Raw genomic sequence first — 20,754 nt, forward strand, 5'->3', positions numbered from 1 at the left:
CCTGTCTGAGCCATTATGATAATATGTGAGCTCAAGCGCAGAGTCAAAGTCATGCATATTAGCATAGTATTAATAAGAGTCAAAGTCATGCATATTAGCATAGTATTAATAAGAGTCAAAGTCAATGGAGTAAACGTGGAATACAAGGATAAATCAGGGACAGTAGCAACCTCAACAGACAGGTACACTGTGGAGACTAAAGTAGAGCATGAGACAATGACTAACACACTCTCTGCCTTGTGCACGCACACGTGGGGGCATGTACGCAGGCACAGGCACACACATGCAATGCACGAACGTGCGCATACGCACTGTGGGAAGGGACATGACTAATACAGTGTGCTTGTTGTGTTTGGCTCTCAATGTGAAGAATTCCTACGGTTTCCTTTTTATTCAGGAATCAAAACTAGGGCGATTCAGGGTACGTGTATGTTTGTGAGAGTCCATCTTATGGATTACAGTCAAGGATATTATGTTTAAATTGCTTGGGAGTTAATTTGGACATAATTATTCAGATCGGAATATGGAGCAATGAAATATATATGTAATCTGTAATTTACGGGGACGAGAATATTCCCCACATCTCCAGACGTTAAAATAGTAATGCTACTGTTGCTCTGGGTGCATTTAGCCTATATTCCAATATCACGCGTGTATAATGACAACATACGAGGAGGATCCTGGGATGGATCAGGCTAGTACTGCCCCCTTCTAGATGCGCTACTATTAAACTATTTACTCTTTGTTTGTCGATAACTTTTGTGTTGTTCACATAGCCCATTCTCCATTTCACCTCACATAACATATTGTCATTTGTGTTACCTGTTGCTCCCTGGTTTCAATGTCTATGGTTGCTCCTGTGTTATGGGAAGTCCACGTCTCACTACCTACAGTTGGTACATACGAACAACACGCAACTATCCCTGTGCTGCTTTGTAAAAAGAGGGTTGGCCACCCAGCAGAGCACAGCACATGAGTCAGGTAACTGTAACAGAACGTTGCCTCTGGGCTCCCGTGAATTGTGGACACGCACTGACTCGGTTTGGGAGGCAGGGAGTGACAAACATATTTCTCTGAAAGGGATTTTGCTGTACTCCCATGTCTTTTTAAAAAACCTTATAGACGTTTTAAGTTTCACGTTTTCGTGTGTCTGCTGCACTGATGTGACGAGTTTTGCGTTTCAAAAGCGGATAAAACGCTCAGGTGTTTGTTTTTCATAGGTGGACTTTCTGCCTTTTTTAAAAATTATTCTTAAGTAGAGCAGCGAAAGGAGGTTTTCCCCTGCGGTATATTTCTTTATTGCAATACTCTCGTTTACCACGTCAGTGTTTTTCTTGCTTTCGTTTTTAAATATTTAATTTGTAACCACCGACAACGCCGAGTGGCCACGTTGGAACAAACAGGTAAGTGGCTGCAATAATATTATTAGCCAACACCTTTCGATTTCGAAGTTACTTTGCTTTTGCTTTCTACTGAATTTGACAGTTTTCCACCTTTTGAACTCGTGCTAAAAATGTGATCCTTGTGCGCAAGCAACGACAGGCCTGGCTGCAAGCTGATGATTTGCAACGTGCTTGACCTCTGTAAACCATTAAGCCACAGATTCACCAAATCATTATAGAATCATAGTTACATTTGGTCCCATCTTATTTGTTGATATATTCATTCATCAGCTTCGAAATTAACTTGACAGTGAGTGTGAAGTTACAGAGGCCTCAGAAGAAAAAAAAACATTTGTAAGGTGAGGGTGTATAATGTTGACAACATGATGTTGAGTTTTTCCATATCAATTCGAGTTATTTCACAGATCTCCGACATTTCTAGAAGGTACATTCAGAAATCATGATATACTTGAATGGAGTATTTAAATACAGAGAACATAATATACCTCAAAGGGACGCATAAATGTAGCTCATTATAACCTAGTTAATTCATGCGTTCTGGGATGACGGAACAAATTGGGCCAGCTTTCTATCGCGGAGACTGATAGAGCATGGTAATAGTGCCTAGCTGCTGTTGCACCACCTACACACACCACCAATATTGTACACACAACAACATAGCTGACACGCTAAACTATTACCCATCTAACAGAATCCCTTGGCCCACACTGTGTATACTGCGTAAATGCAAGGGACTGTTAGATGTAGGAACTGACTTGCATCATATGTGAACACATACGGTGTGTTCCTACTAGTGTGCTGAGACACAGACTGTGTGTGTCATTTCCATATCTTCTTGCCAATGTGATGTTCAATGCACAGAGTTGCTCATTCACTCTGCTGCATTGTAAACTGCTGAGGTGACGTCATTATGTAGACCAAGCCTGGTCTCATTCTGAGAGAAGCCAGGGGCTTTAACCTGAGTCATCTAAAACCAACGGCACATAGATCTGCTTAACTAGCACACAGAGACGTATGTATGTGGGGGGAGGGACCCCAGGTTACAGGGGAGACTCCCAACAGGTCTCCTGGGACGTACTCTCTAAAGTCTTCCTTCGCTGAACCCCCTAGGCCCTAACTGTGTGTGTGCTAGCCCCCAAGGGTGTCAGCAACATAATTAAACCCCTGACTCATTTTGTTTCTAGGAAGTAGTATGGTGTTCAGTTCACTCTAAGTCCCTATAACCAGGGGCATATTCATTACTGCACATTGTAGCTTTCTGTTTTGCAACAGAAAATCGGAAAACAAATGTTTCTTAATGGACAAATTCAGGTAGTTACTCCCTGTTTCAGACGTTTTTCTTCCGTTTGGTTCGGTATCTAGTGAACCAGCCTGGTCTCAGAGTATTTTGTATTATTCTGGATGTAAATCCGAAACACTTCATTTAGTCAGATGTTTTGTATGGTGTGTGTATACGTTTGTGAATGTCATCATCCATATCGTATGGCTCCAGGTCATCTATAAGTCTTTGCTAGGTAAAGCCCCGCCTTATCTCAGCTCACTGGTCACCATAGCAACACCCAGCCGTAGCACGCGCTCCAGCAGGTATATTGCACTGGTCACCCCCAAAGCCAACACTTATTTTGGTCGTCTTTCCTTCCAGTTTTCTGCTGCCAATGACTGGAACGAATTGCAAAAATCACTGAAGCTTGAGTCTTATATCTCCCTCTCTAACTTTAAGCATCAGCTGTCAGAGCAGCTTACCGATCACTGTACCTGTACACAGCCAATCTGTAAATAGCACACCAGACTACCTCATCTCCATATCGTTACTTATCCTCTTGCTCTTTTGCACCCCTGTATCTCTACTTGCATATCATCATCTGCACATCTATCCCTCCAGTGTTAATGCTAAATTGTAATTATTTCGCCTCTATGGCCTATTTATTGTCTACTTCCCTACTCTTCTACATTTGCACTCACTGCACATAGATTTTTCTATTGTGTTATTGACTGTACGTTTGTTTATGTGTAACTCTGTGTTGTTTTTGACGCACTGCTTTGCTTTATCTTGGTCAGGTTGCAGTTGTAAATGAGAACTTGTTCTCAACTAGCCTACCTGGTTAAATAAAGGTGAAATAAAATATGTAAAAAATGTATATTTGTGCAAAATGTTACGAATTTGCTAAACATAAATGTTAAGAATTCCAATTTGTTGTGGCTAATGTTAGCTAACTGGCTAACGTTAGATAGGCTACGGGTTAGGGTTTAAAGTTAAAAAGTAGTAAGTAGGTAGGTTCACGAAATTGTGCTGAGGACAATAAAAGGCCACTCTAAATTGTGCCACTCTAAATTGTGCAGTTGTCACACAACACAATGCCACAGATGTCCCAAGTTTTGAGGAAGTGTACAATTGTCATGCTGACTGCAGAAATGTCCACCTGAGCTGTTGCCAAATAATTTTCTGTTAATTTCTCTACCATAAACTGCCTCCGACGTTGTTTTAGAAAATTTCGACATCTGTGGCATTGTGTTGTGTAACAACTGCACAATTTAGAGTGGCCCTTTATTGTCCCCAGCACAAGGTGCACCTGTGCTGTCCCCAGTACAAGGTGCACCTTTTGCTGACGGCAACGTTGTGAACAGTTGGCGGCGGCGGGGTTATGGTATGGGCAGGCATAAGCTACGGAAAATCAACACAATTACTTTTTATTGATGACAATTTGAATGCACTGAGATACCGTGACGAGATTAGAAAAATAGAAAGGGGGCAAATACTTTTTCACAGCACTGTATGTATGTGTATATATTGGTGAATGTGTGAGAGGTTGAGTGGGGGAGAGAGGAGGGGTGCAAAAGAAAGATGAAACTGTGAAGTAAGTTTAACCACATATCAGTTGGATTTTTATCTCTGCTATCCTGCTGAAGAGAGCGAGTGTCACACTGACAAGACCGAGGGAGATAAAAACGGAGAGATAAATCATGGTGAAGGGAGAGATGGAGTGATGTGATCTCTCTCTCCCCTGGGTGATGGATGACTAGTCTGCTGGAGGGAAATTCCTCTCTGCCTCAAACACTGCCCTGCAGTGACTACGCTACCCCTCTTTCTCTCTGTTTCTCTCTCTCAAACACAATGTTCCCCTCTATTTAAATGTATTTTTCTCTTTCTGTTTCTATATATGTCTCTTTTTCTTGACCTCTTTGTTTCCATTTTACTGTCTCTCTCTCTCTTCCAATTCCTCTATCGTTGTCTGTTTCTCTTTCATTCCTTCTAGTTCTGCTCACTTACATAACAGTTCCTGTACATGCCATTGACTAATTATTACCATTAGAAGTACTGTAGTAGAGATCCCATGCTCTCTACACTATAGTACATATAACTCCAGTGATCTGTCTCATCAGTCTGTGTGATGTCAGTCTGCTTTGTCTTTCATACCTGATCTTAGAGGCTCCCCAGGTGTTTGTGGTATGTTTAAGTGGGAATCTTTTTGTGTCTCCGTGTTCTTTTCACCACACAACCGTTGTTTGTCAGTGTCTTGACTTTGTCCGGGAAGGTAGTGTGAACTGGAGAAGGTACAGTTTACATTTAGTGTGTCTCCCACTGTCTGGAATCATCCGACAGTGACCCGACAAAAAAAAAACGGTACTCTTTTGAAAGGTTTACTTTCTCCTATACCCACAGTACAAACCCCTCCTCCACACCTGCTGGCAAGGCACCACTACAGACCACATAAAACCCCAAGACAATTATGTGACACTTTAAATCATGTATTATTGATGTCGAGGTAATGGTCTGGGGGTTATGATATAAACAAGGAAATAGGGCCTATTCTGACATGATAAAGTCAGCTGTTTAGCTCTTAGTAATTACCTAGCCCTTCATCATAGCGAGTAACTCGTGAAACTGGTGTGTGTGATAGTGGTAGGGCAAGTCCAAGGTAACGGAATTACGCTGACTCAGGTTTTTCACTTTAAAATGTATGCCAAACAAAAACCAATGATTGCAAAGTTAAACAAACCATACAGCTCTATGCACAAGGACTACTTTTAACAATTTCCACAGAAATAATACAAACACATTTACTTGAACAGTGAAGATGCAAATTTTGGTAACAGAATTACGGTTTGTGCGGTACAAACTAATTCTGTTACCAAACTTTGCACCTTTTATCGTGGAATCTCCCAGTAGTAGTAGTTTTATTGGAGACCCTACTTAAGGAAGCTATTCCAAGCACCTAATTTATGACGGGGAGGTGAGACCAATTTAAGGACAATGTTTATCTAACCTTAACTATCTTTGTTATCTAACAATGATAGTAGCCGTTGAGACTGCTTTTTACTGCTGTGTGTGTGTGAGCGCAGTGTGCTTACTCAGTGTAAGGTAGAGGAGCCTGGTTTGTGAAGGAGGTTTTTGATCAATGGGCATTTCAGCTGCCCACAGGTTGTCATGACGCCAAGAGGTTGCCATGGTGTGAAAGGGCTGACTTGTCCTATGGGTGTGGACTAACCTAAGCCTCCGTTGGTATGGTCTCTTTTCTACAGTAGAATCATTCACTACATTGTACAACATTAGCTAATAGTTTGCTCATCGTGATAAGGACCCTTATTTTGGAGTCTCCTTTGAATACTGTTTGCATAATCACCTACTGTTTGTTAGATATGTGCTCCTGTGGCCGGGCACGCTTAATCTGTGCAAGCAGTGTGAAATACCAATGCAACTGCCGCGTTTGGATGTCTGGGGCTGCAACCTGACGTCAGACATTGGTCTAATATATGGTATCTGTTTGCTTCAGGTTGCTTAGGCCGCACCCACCACCCCTGGAGTTTGCTTAGGCCGCACCCACCATCCTGGAGTTTGCTTAGGCCGCACCCACCACCCCTGGAGTTTGCTTAGGCCGCACCCACCACCCCTGGAGTTTGCTTAGGCCGCACCCACCACCCCTGGAGTTTGCTTAGGCCACGCCCACCACCCCTGGAGTTTGCTTGGGCCACGCCCACCACCCCTGGAGTTTGCTTAGGCCACGCCCACCACCCCTGGAGTTTGCTTAGGCCACGCCCGCCACCCTGAGGAGTTTGCTTAGGTCAGTTGGGTAGCCTACTTGATAGTTAGTAAGATGGTGACTCAGATTTAAACGGTTCCACTCAGACCAGATCAGATGGGTGATTTCACATACGCTGAGGTCAAAGGTCACTCTTAGTTCCTCAGCACTGTGAGCTGGGTCACCAGTACACAAGGGTCAGGAGGTGACAGTGTGGGATAGCATGGTATGTCTACATACCAGAGACATCTCTTAGGCAATGTGTACTCCCCTTAGATTCCCAAGGCTTTGTCAACATGGCTAGACTCATAAAGACATGCTAGTGAATCACAACCTGCTGGGGAATCACAGCCCCAGATGGCAAGCATACGTTGGCCGAGAGTCGAAACCCGACGTTGGCCTTTGGAGGGATACCATACTCTAAATCCCACTGTTTGTTTGATTTCCTTATATTAATCTGATTAACAATCCCACAAAAGAGGGGTGATGTATTGTCTCTCATGGGAATATGTTTGTCCGGTTGGACTGGGACTATGTTTGTCCGGTTGGACTGGGACTATGTTTGTCCTGTTGGAATGGGACTATGTTTGTCCGGTTGGACTGGGACTATGTTTGTCCTGTTGGAATGGGACTATGTTTGTCCGGTTGGAATGGGACTATGTTTGTCCGGTTGGAATGGGACTATGTTTGTCCGGTTGTAATGGGGCTATGTTTGTCCGGTTGGAATGGGACTATGTTTGTCCAGGGTGATAATGAGGAATGTTGACGTTAAACATTACGACGGTTGTCTGTCTGCAGATGGAGCACATCTATTCAAGGACTTTGTCTCTGTATCAGAAGTAGGGTAAGGAGTCTGCGACCTGTCTGAAATGGGTCCTTCAGTTTAGATTAGCTTTCTCTGTTAGCTTAGCTTAAACACGTTAGCTTAGCTGCTAGGCCCAAAGGCAAACAGGTCCTTGTCTTCACCCAATGATAACAGTGGAGATGAACTGAGACCAGATTACACCAGTCTTGGATACCTCTCTCCAAACCTGTTTGAGTTACACAGGCATGCATGCAGGCACACACACACACACACACACACACACACACACACACACACGCGCGCTATAATCCTTTACACACACAGACATAACAGGGGAAACCACTGAAGCAAGCCATTACATGTCACACCTCACAGAGCTGGGATGAGACTACTGCTGCTGCTGCAGCTGCACCCAGACAATGTTAGGCGGAGGTGACTCAATATTCTCATTACAGAACAGCCCAAAATAGTTTGATCAAAAGTAGGTCAAATGACAGAACCATACAATATCATATCCTATTGTCTGCGTGAGCAGCTAGGTTTAGGTGTGTTAGGATTGTTTGTATTATGCGCACGTGTGTGTGTGTGTGTGAGAATACACGTGGCCCTGTGTATATTCAACGAGCTGGTTTGACAAGTTGATGTCAGTGATGACAAAGGGGATAATAAGTAGGGGTGTCAGTTCTCAAAAACATCTGAACGTCTCTGGCGACAATTGGAAATGGTGTGTGTGTGTGTGTGTGTGTGTGTGTGTGTGTGTGTGTGTGACATGTTTGTGCTGTGAGGCAGCCCGAGGTGTCTAGTCAGAACAGGTGTCTCAATCTGGGCCTCTGTTGTCTCTTGATCTTATTCTCACTCTCTCACTCGCTCTCTCCCTTGCTCGCTCTGTTTCTCTCTGACACTTTCAATTAAATTCAAGAAACAAAGTGTATTGATATGGAAGATGTAGCAACTTACAAAGTCAAAGGTTTTGCCAAAGCAAATGTGTAATAACATTAAATAATTTAAAGAATGTAATACTAATGTACCCAGCAGTTCTCTCTCTGACTCCTCCCCTTTCCGACTCCTCCCCCTCCTGGTTATGTCAATCAACTGGTGATTCACCTCGTCTGTGTTGTGTCTGTGTTGTGTCTGTGTTGTGTCTGTGTTGTGTCTGTGTTGTGTCTGTGTTGGGTGTCTGTGGTGGGTGTCTGTGGTGGGATTTGTGTTACCTGTCAGGTTGTGTTTAAACAGTGGTTGTAGATACGAGACCAACATACTGACCTTTCACCCCTCGTGAGTGAGTGAGTGAGTGCTGCTGAAATACTTATGTCTGTGATACGTGTGTTTGAGTTAATCATAAGCACTCATATGTCAGGCTCTATATTGTCAGGAAATGTGTGTGTGTGTGTATATACACACACTCCCACATTTCCTGACAATATAGAGCCTGACATATGAGTGCTTATGATTAACTCGAATAAGTCACACACACGTATCACAGACATCAGTATTTCAGCAGCATGTCGTGTCCTGCTCTGTCTCAGTAGAATGTTGTTGTTCTCTCTCTCATGGCTTAGTCTTAGACAGTCAGCATGGCTTACTCTGCAACCACATAGAACCCTCCGCTGTCTGCCTGATCAATGGCAAAGTTACTTTTTTTTTTGTCTGATACTTTATCCTTTTAACTCCCCTCAATTCACTCTATGCATCCCAATGGCACCTTATTCCCTACATAGTACACTACTTTTGACCCAAGCCCATGGTACACTACTTTTGACCAGAGCTCTATGTAGGCAATGGGTTGCCATTGGGACGCAGCCAGTGTAGCTCAGATAGTTCAGCTGGTAATTCCCCTCAGAGATGTGTTCAGTAGGCCAGGCTTAGAGGGCTGCCTCCAGGGTTGAGGGATCAGGTAGGCAGTGAGCGAAGGGATTGTGTGTGTTGTACCTTAGTGCTCCATGATTGCACCAGTGGAGGATATTGCACAGAGCACGGTGGAGGAGAAGCCTGGACGAACAGAGACACTATTGTGTGTGTGTGTGCGGTACTCAAAGGAGCACCTGACAGAGGGGGCATTGATGCACCCTGGGCTGAGACTCCTTACAGCCCAACACTATGTGAAGAGGAGGAAGGGGGAAACGGCCCATACAAATCTACATGTTATTTGTCATTGGAGATGATGTACTGTATTACTGTGCACTCCAAGCACCGTTACAGATAATGATGCAATACTGAGATAATCAAGTGGTTGTGTGTGTGTGTGTGTGTGTGTGTGTGTGTGTGTGTGTGTGTGTGTAGGAAGTCATTGAATCCACTAGACATTGGTTGTGTGGGGTAACTTCATAAATGACTAAGAATAGTGATCTGTAGTTTACTTTGGTAATCCCTGCCGCACTCCGTCTGTTCATTGTTGGCACTGGGCTGCTATTGCAGCATACACATACATACAAACACCGCTCAATAGGAATGCAGTGTTTTCATTCCCCTGACCCAGCCTGTCACAAAGAAATGATAGTGGGCAGTGTGCTGTTGGATCTGGCCCAAGCAAACACCATGGATTCCTGTCATCTCACACACAAATATATATATATATATATATATATATATATATATATATATATATATATATATATATATATATATATATATATATATATACACACACACACAGTGCCAGTCATAAGTTTGGGCACACCTACTCGTTCAAGGGTTTTTCTTTATTTTTACTATTTTATACTTTGTAGAATAATAGTGAAGACATCAACTATGAAATAACACATGTAGTCACCAAAAAAGTGTTCAACAAATCAAAATATATTTTAGTTTCTTCAAATTAGCCACCCTTTGCCTTGATGACAACTTTGCACACTTGGCAGTCTCTCAACCAGCTTCACCTGGAATACTTTTCCAACCATCTTGAAGGAGTTCCCACAAATGCTGAGCACTTGTTGGCTGCTTTTCCTTCACTCTCCAGTCCAACTCATCCCAAACCATCTCAATTGGGCTGAGTTCGGGTGATTTGTGGAGGCCAGTTCATCTGATGCAGCACTCCATCACTCTCCTTCTTGGTCAAATAGCCCTTACACAAATAGCCTGGAGGTGTGTTTTGGGTCATTGTCCTGTTGAAAAACAAATGACAGTCCAACTAAGCGCAAACCAGGTGGGATGGCGTATCTCTGGAGAATGCTGTGGTAGCCATGCTGGTTAAGTGTGCCTTGAATTCTAAATAAATCACTGACAGTGTCACCAGCAAAGCACCATCACACCACCTCCTCCATGCTTCACGTGCAGAGATCATCTGTTCACCTACTCTGCGTCTCACAAAGACACGGAGGTTGGAACCAAAAATCTCAAATTTGGACTCATCAGACCAAAGGACAGATTACCACCAGTCTAATGTCCATTGCCTGTGTTTCTTGGCCCAAGCAAGTCTCTTTTATTGGTGTCCTTTTGGTAGTGGTTTCTTTGCAGCAATTCGACAATGAAGGCCTGATATACGCAGTCTCCTCTGAACAGTTGATGTTGAGATGTGTCTGTTACTTGAGCTCTGAAGCATTTATTTGGGCTGCAATATCTGAGGCTGGTAACTCCAATGAACGTATCCTCTGCAGCAGAGGTAACTCTGGGTCTTCCTTTCCTGTGGCCGTCCTCATGAGAGCCAGTTTCATCATAGCGCTTTATTTTTATTTTTTTCAAAGTTCTTGAAATGTTCCGTATTGACTGACCATGTCTTAAAGTAATGATGGACTCTCGTTTCTTTGCTTATTTGAGCTGTTCTTGCCATAATATGGACTTGGTCTTTTACCAAATAGGGCTATCTTCTGTATACTACCCCTACCTTGTCGCATCACAACTGATTGGCTCAAACAAATTAAGAAGGAAAGAAATTCCACAAAATAAAATTTAACATGGCACATCTGTTAATTGAAATGCATTCCAGGTGACTACCTCATGAAGCTGGTTGAGAGAGTGCCAAGAGTGTGCAAAGCTGTCATTAAGGCAAAGGGTGGCTACTTTGAAGAATCTCATATGAAATATATTTTTATGTAACTTTTTTTGCGTACTACATGATTCCATATGTGTTATGTCATACTTTTGATGTCTTCACTATCATTCTACAATGTAGAAAATAGTAAAATTAAAGAAAAACCCTTGAATGAGTAGGTGTCCAAATTTGACTTGTACTGTATATCACGTACACACTCTACTCATCTCTCTCACACACACTCGCAACACTATGATTGATTTGTCTGTCTCCTCCTAGGTTGGTGTCTGTATCTAAACCAACAGCACAACCATGACAAAGAGGATTTCTCTACTAGACTGACCCTCTGTGAGGAACTGAAAATCTATGGGTGATGAAAAAGCACTTTGCAACAAATCGCCCCTTCAAGCTACAGACTCTATGATTGAATGTACACACACACACAGAGGAATTGCCTTAGATTATTTTCTCACACACATAATGAGGACTCTTTCCAGGAACTCTGTTATGATTGGTGGGGTCTATTTCAATCAACTCCTGACTGGCAGCCAATAACAACAGCCGGGGATGTGTGTGAGGTCTGGGTCTTTGTGATTGGATGGCTCGTCGCCGATCGTCTGGAGGACACTTACTGGTGTGTGTTCTTTCCCTCTTCCCAAACAGAGAGAGATGCCAGTTTCCAATGACCTTGGACTGTAGCAATGTGTCTGACACGGATATTCCCTGAATATGATATTATTGATGTCAGACGGAGGATTGGTTTCTTTATTTTTATTTGTTGGGCCCATGGTGCTATTCGGCGTCCTTTGAAAGGCTGTCTTGTTGTGTTGGGTGGTGAATGCCCCCACAGACACACACACCACCTTATCCCCACAACACATCTCTCTGAGATTCACACATCAGACCGGACTTCCTTTCTGTCGACAGGAGGTGGCCAGTCAAGGCTAGTAGAGCACAGTTGCACTTCCTCCCAGAGGCTAGGGGGCGTAGAGCCCAGATAATTCTGATTTGTTGAAGTCTTCTCCGAACGTAAAATACAGCCTCTGGCTGCTCAGACTTAAAATATACTTATTCACACTCTAGATTGGATTAACTCTGTCTCCATGGCAACAAGTGAGCCCTTTTACGATCTCATCTTCACTCCCAAGTGACCCAACCTTCAGTGCAGTGTGTATTGCTCCAGTACAACCTCCAGTGTAGTGTGTACCATTGTCTTATCCCATGGCATGACGCCTTAGTAGTAGCTTACTAGTACAGATCAGAACCCTGACGAACTAGTGGAATAGCCTGGATAGGATACCAGTCTGTTTATGCTTTAGCCACTACTGTACAACTGTTGTCTGCACCCTAAAAACATCATACATGTAAATGAAGCCGTACTTGTACATTTACTTAACATTACTGCGCTAACTGAGGTAGTGTTGACATGCTCCACTAACAAGTTCTACCTCTACCTCTATGGACAAAGTGTGTGTGTGTGTGTGTGTGTGTTTCCTGTCTGGACCTCACAGGGTCAGCCCGGTCTCTGTCCCTCTGTAACTCCAAATGTCGGGAGGAAATGGAGCAGAAACAGTCATTGCTTTGAAGTGTGTCGTGCTGCGTCGGTCGCCGACGGCAACACGGGGGTAATTGTGTCAGTGTGCGTGGCTGAACTCTGTTTGATCGCCACGGTGATGTCACCGTATGGACTGATTTTAGCCTTTTCACAACCTGACCCTCATCATTTGATCTGAGACTTGACTAGAAACCCCTCATTGACCTATACCCTTATCTTACTGGGTCTGGGCTTGGACTAAACCTTCGCTACTGTCTGTGTGCTCATGGCTGCATGCTTGTTTGACACAACCCCCAACACGTCCACCTCAATGTGTACTTGTGCATGACACGTCCATAACCTTCTATTACTGCTGAGTAACCGTGTGTCTGTGAGAGACCGACATGATGGCGACACCTTAAAGGTGCTCAGTGGCGTAGCTTCAGCCGGTGCGGTCGCACCAGGGCCCGCGACGTGCCTGGGCCCGGAGCTGCGGGCCCCCTATGTAATTTGAATACCGCCCCACCATGCCCAAGTATTAGTTGTTGACGAGGGTCCATCACGTCTACGATTTGAAGAAAATATCTTTCTTTAACGTAGGCTATATGATAAATGATCTCGCTGATGGTTTCACCAACAATTTTTTTTTTTGCCACTACATAAGTCAGCGTGATATTTTAGTGTTTTGATGACAATAAATCCAATTAACTTGCTAAATAAATAATATTATTCAATAGTGTCAATACCATGTTAAGATAATTAAATGGATTCATTGTGCAAATCCTCTCCAAAGCCTTGTTGTTTCTAGCTATCAAGAGACAACAGCCGTAAAAATGTATAAAGAGAGAAAGTCGAGAATAAAAAATTACCGATTTAAAAAGTGGAGCCCAAAATAGGAAGGCCAAAAATGAGAAACCAAAGGAGGTATCAAAATGAGTTTACTTTTTTAAATGCAGTTCAAGTGCAGCCATTGCTAGAACAAGCAATGTAGCGGATGTAGGTTTCTCATCACCAGCAGCAGCTTTTAGCGGGTCAAGTGAGCCAAGGCCAAGCTGTTCCATCGTGCCAGAAGAAGCAACTTTGACAGAGGAGGATGCAGGTTGTCAGGTATCGGCGGATACGACCCTGAGCACAAGCCAGGCCGGAACAAGCTATCCCCGGGCGGGGAGGAAGAGGAGCAGGGCGAGGCTAGAATCGTGGCGGCTGAGGAAACAGGTGGAAGTGGGACAGACGGTCTTTTTACCTATCCAGCTGACGGGGCATTATGCAACAAATGTGGATGCAAAAGTTAAACGGCACGTTATTGCATTAGGCTCGTGTAAGTCTACTGGCCCATTCCCAAGAGATGACGAAAGGCGGTGTTTTTCCGAGTCGTTTTACACCACTACAACCAAGGCTGGAATCAAATGACCACGTACATGGCTATGTTATTCAGCCAAGCTAAATTGCGCGTATTGTGAGCCCTGCTGGCTGTTAGGAGATCGGAGTGCCCCTTTCTTCTCTGATTTTTTTATTTATTTTTATTTCACCTTTATTTAACCAGGTAGGCAAGTTGAGAACAAGTTCTCATTTACAATTGCGACCTGGCCAAGATAAAGCAAAGCAGTTCGACAACATACAACAACACAGAGTTACACAAGGAGTAAAATAAACATAGTCAATAATACAGTAGAAAAATAAGTCTATGTACAATGTGAGCAAATGAGGTGAGATAAGGGAGGTAAAGGCAAAAAAAAGTCCATGGTGGCAAAGTAAATACAATATAGCAATTAAAACACTGGAATGGTAGATTTGTAGTAGAAGAAAGTGCAAAGTAGAAATAGAAATAATGGGGTGCAAAGGAGCTAAATAAATAAATAAATACAGTAGGGGAAGAGGTAGTTGTTTGGGCTAAATTATAGATGGGCTATGTACAGGTGCAGTGATCTGTGAGCTGCTCTGACAGCTGGTGCTTAAAGCTAGTGATGGAGATAAGTGTTTCCAGTTTCAGAGATTTTTGTAGTTCGTTCCAGTCATTGGCAGCAGAGAACTGGAAAGAGAGACGGCCAAAGGAGGAATTGGCTTTGGGGGTGACCAGAGATATACCTGCTGGAGCGCGTGCTACGGGTGGGTGCTGCTATGGTGACCAATGAGCTGAGATAAGGCGTGGCTTTACCTAGCAGAGACTTGTAGATGACCTGGAGCCAGTGGGTTTGGCGATGATTATGACGTGAAGGCCAGCCAACGAGAGCGTCCAGGTCGCAGTGGTGGGTGGTATATGGGGCTTTGGTGACAAAACGGATGGCACTGTGATAGACTGCATCCAGTTTGTTGAGTAGGGTATTGGAGGCTATTTTGTAAATGACATCACCAAAGTCCAGGATCGGTTTAATTGATTTAACTTTGGATTGGAGATGTTTGATGTGAGTCTGGAAGGAGAGTTTACAGTCTAACCAGACACCTAGGTATTTGTAGTTGTCCACATATTCTAAGTCAGAAATGCGTGGGTGAATGGGGTGAGAGATTGGCGCCATCTAACATCCAAAATAGCATGTCATGAGACAACCCAGATTCACATGGGTGCCTGTTTGGTATATGAGCAATGGAAGCTCAATGGCACCTTTGACGCAGAAATGTAGAAAGGCGTGCGTAAGGCAGCATATTTCTGGCGACAGGTGTTGGAGCGCATAGTTAATGTAACTTTCACACTTGCATCATGTACTTTGGCGTTCAGAGGGCACTGAAAAGCAAGGGCAAGCCAACAGTGGGACTTTTCTCACTATAATTGAACTGCTGTCATTTTACGACCCAGTTCTGAAAGAACTTTTAGAACGCCTCTCAGGATCCGTTAACTATCTCAGTCTTCAAATCCAAAATGAGCTGATTTATAGCGAGCGAGTGAAGGGAGGCATTCAGGGAGAGATGCAGGAAGCCCCATTTAATAATATATATATATATATATATATATATATATATATATATATATATATATATATATATATATATATATATATATATATATAATTTTTTTATTTTTTATTATTATTATGGACACCACACCGGATGTATCCAAAGTAGACCAGTTAAGCCAAGTATCGCTATGTGAGTGATAAGGGATGTAAATAATGTCGCCACAGATCTGACCATCACAGAGTCGTTTTGGGGATTTCTGGAGACTGCTGATGTCAGCAGCTGAGCTTCAACATAAAATCCTGGGCAGCATAGAGGATAATGGGCTGGATATTTCAAAATATCCCGGGCAGGGGTATGATGGAGCTGCTAACATGAGCAGGGTCTATTCGGGTGTGCAGGCCAGAATATCCGAAAAATAGTCGCTTGCTGTTTATGTGCATTGCGCAGCGCACAATCTTAACTCTGTCAAAAATGATGAAACAGTTTTATGATACTGTTGAACCGTTATACACCTTCTTCGGGCCTAGCATAAAGAGATCAATGTTGAGTGTTATATATGATTTTGCATCAGAAAAATAAAATGTAACTCTAAAATGACCGTGTCCCACCCGCTGGTCATCTAGATATGAGTCCCTTGCCGCCCTGAGATAAATATATGTGGACGCAATGAAGGCCCTCACTAAGATTGTGCTTTTAAGTGACAAGAAGGACGAGAAGGATGATGCAGCAGCACTGAAAAAGAAAATGGAAACATTTAGTTTAATTGTTTTAGTCGTTCTGCAGACTGAGGTTTTAGAAAATGTGAACGTCGTCTCCAAAATGCTACAGGCCAAAGACGCAGACCTGCACAGGGCACAGCCTACTCAAGGACATGATAGAGGCCCTGTCCGGATTCCGACAGGATTTTGAGAAGGCCAAAGTCACTGCTAGACCCTTGCCGACAAAATGTCTTCAAATGCGTTCTGAGCTCCCCAATCGGTGAAGGAAGGCGAGTTGTCATTTTGATGAGCTATGTGAGGACAAGCGACTGTCTTCTGGGAAGAGTAGTTTTAGAGTCAACGTCTTTAATGCAAACCTTGACAGCTGTCAAACAGATTTAAAAGTCTGCGGGCAATGTATGACTCATCCATCCCACTTCCCTGGCCAATGGCAGATGATGCGCTCTACAAGACCGCCAGCCGACTGGCTGAACATTACAGCAAATATATATCAGCAAGCTTCCCTGGCCAATTACTCTCTTTCAGGGCCTGTTTTAAGAAGGAAATTGCAAAGCACACTACAGTGAGAGACCTGGTCAAGATGCTCACTGTGGATTACAATTCAGTCACATTTTGGGAAGTAGTTACAGAGATGCTACTTTTCATGACTCTGCCTGTAACGGTAGCCAGTGCCGAGCGCTCCTTTTCCAAACTGAAAATAATGAAATCCTACCTGAGGAGCAGCATGGGACAGGAGAGACTGGGTGTCCACTGAAAACACCAGGGCCAGGACCATGGATTTGAATGCCATATAGTCAACGACTTCGCAGAGCGCAAGGCCCGTTGAATGCCAATCAGATGAGTGAGTAAGCTTATATTTTTACAGGACAAGCTACCCAGACAGCCTATTTAAATCAAGATTGATTGAGATTAATTTACATTGCTTGTCAATCTACAACTATGCTCGATCTGTCTTTGGAAACCATGTTCTGGTGCGTGGCCGCTGAGCCATTTCATTGTCATCATAGTCTATACGTTTAACTAGGCTATAAGAATAATAGAAAGCATATACGTATCATATACTGTTAAAAGGCATGCTGCCATTTAAGCAATCTGTTTGAATGCTCCACTTGATTGATTTGCTTGTGTTTTTGCTATAGGCCTCTGCGGGAGGCAGATCGTTTGAAATACTGACATGGCAGTTTTGCCGCCGTGCATAACTTCAGCGAGTACTGGGTCATTAGCTGTGTTTCGGTGTTTCTGTCGAGAGATTGATCTATATATTTATGTTTTATAATATAGGCTATTGCCTATTATTTGCAGATAAAATAGGGTGTTTTTGACCGCTTTGTGCTTTCCGTGGTGCTGGTCGACATATACAGGTTAATTTCTGACCGCCGTCCATGGTGCTGAATGTATTGGCTACATTGCGGCTTCTCTGGTAACGGCTTCAAATGTGCCCTTAGATTAGGTTCTGCTCTACTGTTACAATGTTTAGTAATATTAACACCCAGCCTTACCAACAAAATCATTTACATTTTAAGGGAAATATGGGTGGTGATATGGGCTCCTGGGCCCGTCATGATTAAGATACGCTACTGCCCCGCTATACAACCACCTGTTCCCGCAGCGAGCGCTAACTCTACGCTAGCAGAAACCATGTGGCCTCCCCACAGGGCAAATACACATCATTTTACACACCGTGTGTGTTTCACACCAAGGCTCTGGGAGTGTTTGCACTGAAGCCATGCCAACCAAAAAAACGTTAGCCACCGCTAGCTAGTGTGGTGGGTCCATAAGACGGGGTTTCTCACCTACTGTAGCGGACGTACACACACCCTGAACCAGTTCCTCCTCTAGACTAACCATCCTGCCTGCGCCTCTTTTCTCTGTCAATCAAATCAAAATCAAATCAAATTTATTTATATAGCCCTTCGTACATCAGCTGAAATCTCAAAGTGCTGTACAGAAACCCAGCCTAAAACCCCAAACAGCAAGCAATGCATGTGAAAGAAGCACGGTGGCTGGGAAAAACTCCCTAGGAAAAACTCCTGAGAAAGGCCAAAAACCTAGGAAGAAACCTAGAGAGGAACCAGGCTATGAGGGGTGGCCAGTCCTCTTCTGGCTGTGCCGGGTGGATATTATAACAGAACATGGTCAAGATGTTAAAATGTTCGTAAATGACCAGCATGGTCAAATAATAATAATCATAGTAATTGTCGAGGGTGCAACAAGCACGTCCGGTGAACAGGTCAGGGTTCCGTAGCCGCAGGCAGAACAGTTGAAACTGGAGCAGCAGCATGGCCAGGTGGACTGGGGACAGCAAGGAGTCATCATGCCAGGTAGTCCTAGGGCTCAGGTCCTCCGAGAGAAAGAGAGAAAGAAAGAGAGAATTAGAGAGAGCATATTTACATTCACACAGGACACTGGATAAGACAAGAGAATACTCCAGATGTAACAGACTGACCCTAGCCCCCCGACACATAAACTATCAATCTGTCAATCTCAACTAGTTGGTTGATGAACTGAGCTGAGGGAGCTCTCTAGGGAGCTCTCTAGGGAGCTCTCTAGGGAGCTCTCTAGGGAGCTCTCTAGGGAGCTCTCTAGGGAGCTCTCTAGGGAATTTGTTGGGGGGATTGGAACATATGTAGTAGTTAATGTCTTTTGGGGGGGTCTGAGAGTGTTGCCATAGTAACAGTTACTGGTACGTGTGTGTAAGTTATCGTTACTCATTGTGTTATTATTTCTCTCTGCGTTGTTGGTAAGGACCTGTATGTAAGCATTTCACTGTTAGTCTACACTTCCAATTTGATTTGTAAGTGTAACTGAGTTAACAGTGTAGTGTGTAGGGACCTGGTTTGGGAGGAGTGTCTGTTACACACTGACCCTCATGTGGCGTAGAAGCATGTAGGAGATCTCCACAATTCAGTGAATACTGTTTAAACAATGGATTATGGTCTTGGACTAATACTGAGTCATTGTGTGCAAGTTTTTCTCCAACTTTCTCTCCCTCTCTGCTGTGCATCATCATATTGTATTTAATTCTCAGACTCCGTCTGTAGGGAGCTCAACAATGCTCCTCATCAAAGGAGGTTTGTTTATCTCCTCACTGCTATTCCTGGCTCAACATGAGACCTGACGTAGTCCCTACGGAGGCTCATAAGCTGGTTATAAGCTGTCATAGCCCCAATGCCTCCGAACACCAGGGAGGTTGGGGTTTGAGGGAGGTATCAGGGTGTTTTCTAAGGCTTGGAGCAGAGGATAGGAACTGTGTGGAGAAGGATGAAGGGCAGGTGGTGATTGGTTGCTTTTTACACCAGATCGCAGGAATTAACTAGTGATGGTCAGGTTTTCTAGTGGACTGGTCATTTTGTGTGCGTTGGGTCATGTGTGCGTTGGGTCATGTTGTGTGCGTTGGGTCATGTTGTGTGCGTTGGGTCATGTTGTGTGCGTTGGGTCATGTTGGGTCATGTTGTGTGCGTTGGGTCATTTTGTGTGCGTTGGGTCATGTTGTGTGCGTTGGGTCATGTTGTGTGCGTTGGGTCATGTTGTGTGCGTTGGGTCATGTTGTGCGCGTTGGGTCATGTTGTGCGCGTTGGGTCATGTTGTGCGCGTTGGGTCATGTTGTGCGCGTTGGGTCATGTTGTGCGCGTTGGGTCATGTTGGGTCATGTTGTGTGCGTTGGGTCATGTTGTGTGCGTTGGGTCCAGTCTCCAATATTCCCTTGGGAAGTAGGAAATATCACTGTTGTTTCTACACAGTAGAAATATATCTCCTGGTCCTCTATAGATCAGTTGGTAGAGCATGGTGGTTGCAACGCCAGGATCGTGGGTTCAGTTCCTGGAACTACCCAAATGTAAAATGTAGGCAGGGGTGACCAAGTCGCTTTGGATAAAAGCGTCTGCTAAATGGCATATAGGATCTGTTTCTACATTGTAGAAAACAAAGGCTCTATAATAAAGGTTGGCGGGTACATCACATCCTCCAGGCTGTGTTCATACGTACCAAGTCAGGCTAGTCATATTGTCCCGCTGCGTGTCAGCTGTGAGGATCCAAACATGTAGTTACAGTCATTTGCCTTGTGATGCCTGAGGCCATGTCACAAGGGATACGTAATGTGAAACAACACAAGCTAGATAGAAACGTCCAGATGAATTCCCAGAAAAACAACTAAGGCTTCCAGGTATCTCAGGGTCAGAGTGCTGATCTAGGATCAGGTCCCCACCTGCCCATATAACCGTATTAATTGTGCTCGAAAAGGCAAAACTGTTCCAAGAGCAGCACTTTAACTACTTCCTAAGGTAAATGATATCTGTGACCTATAACCTTTAACCTCTAGTCTTGTCACACAGATTGAAGATGGACGAGGCAGAGAAGTACAAACAGAGACTGCAGGCAATCACTGTGAGTCAAGCACCTGACACACACACAACCACA

General features: G+C 43.8%; 1 long non-coding RNA gene across 1 annotated transcript in view; it reads left to right on the forward strand.

Moving 5' to 3' along the window:
* The first annotated feature begins 970 nt into the window (after positions 1 to 970).
* Positions 971 to 20,754, forward strand: part of LOC115178872 (uncharacterized) — a 21,923-nt gene continuing 2,139 nt past the window's right edge. Inside the window, exons 1-2 of the long non-coding RNA XR_003872710.1 lie at positions 971 to 1,403; positions 20,670 to 20,721. This is a non-coding gene — a long non-coding RNA (uncharacterized LOC115178872). The remainder of the gene's footprint in view (positions 1,404 to 20,669; positions 20,722 to 20,754) is intronic.

Source organism: Salmo trutta, chromosome 38, assembly GCF_901001165.1.
Source record: "Salmo trutta chromosome 38, fSalTru1.1, whole genome shotgun sequence".
NCBI classification, from domain to species: Eukaryota; Metazoa; Chordata; class Actinopteri; order Salmoniformes; family Salmonidae; genus Salmo; species Salmo trutta.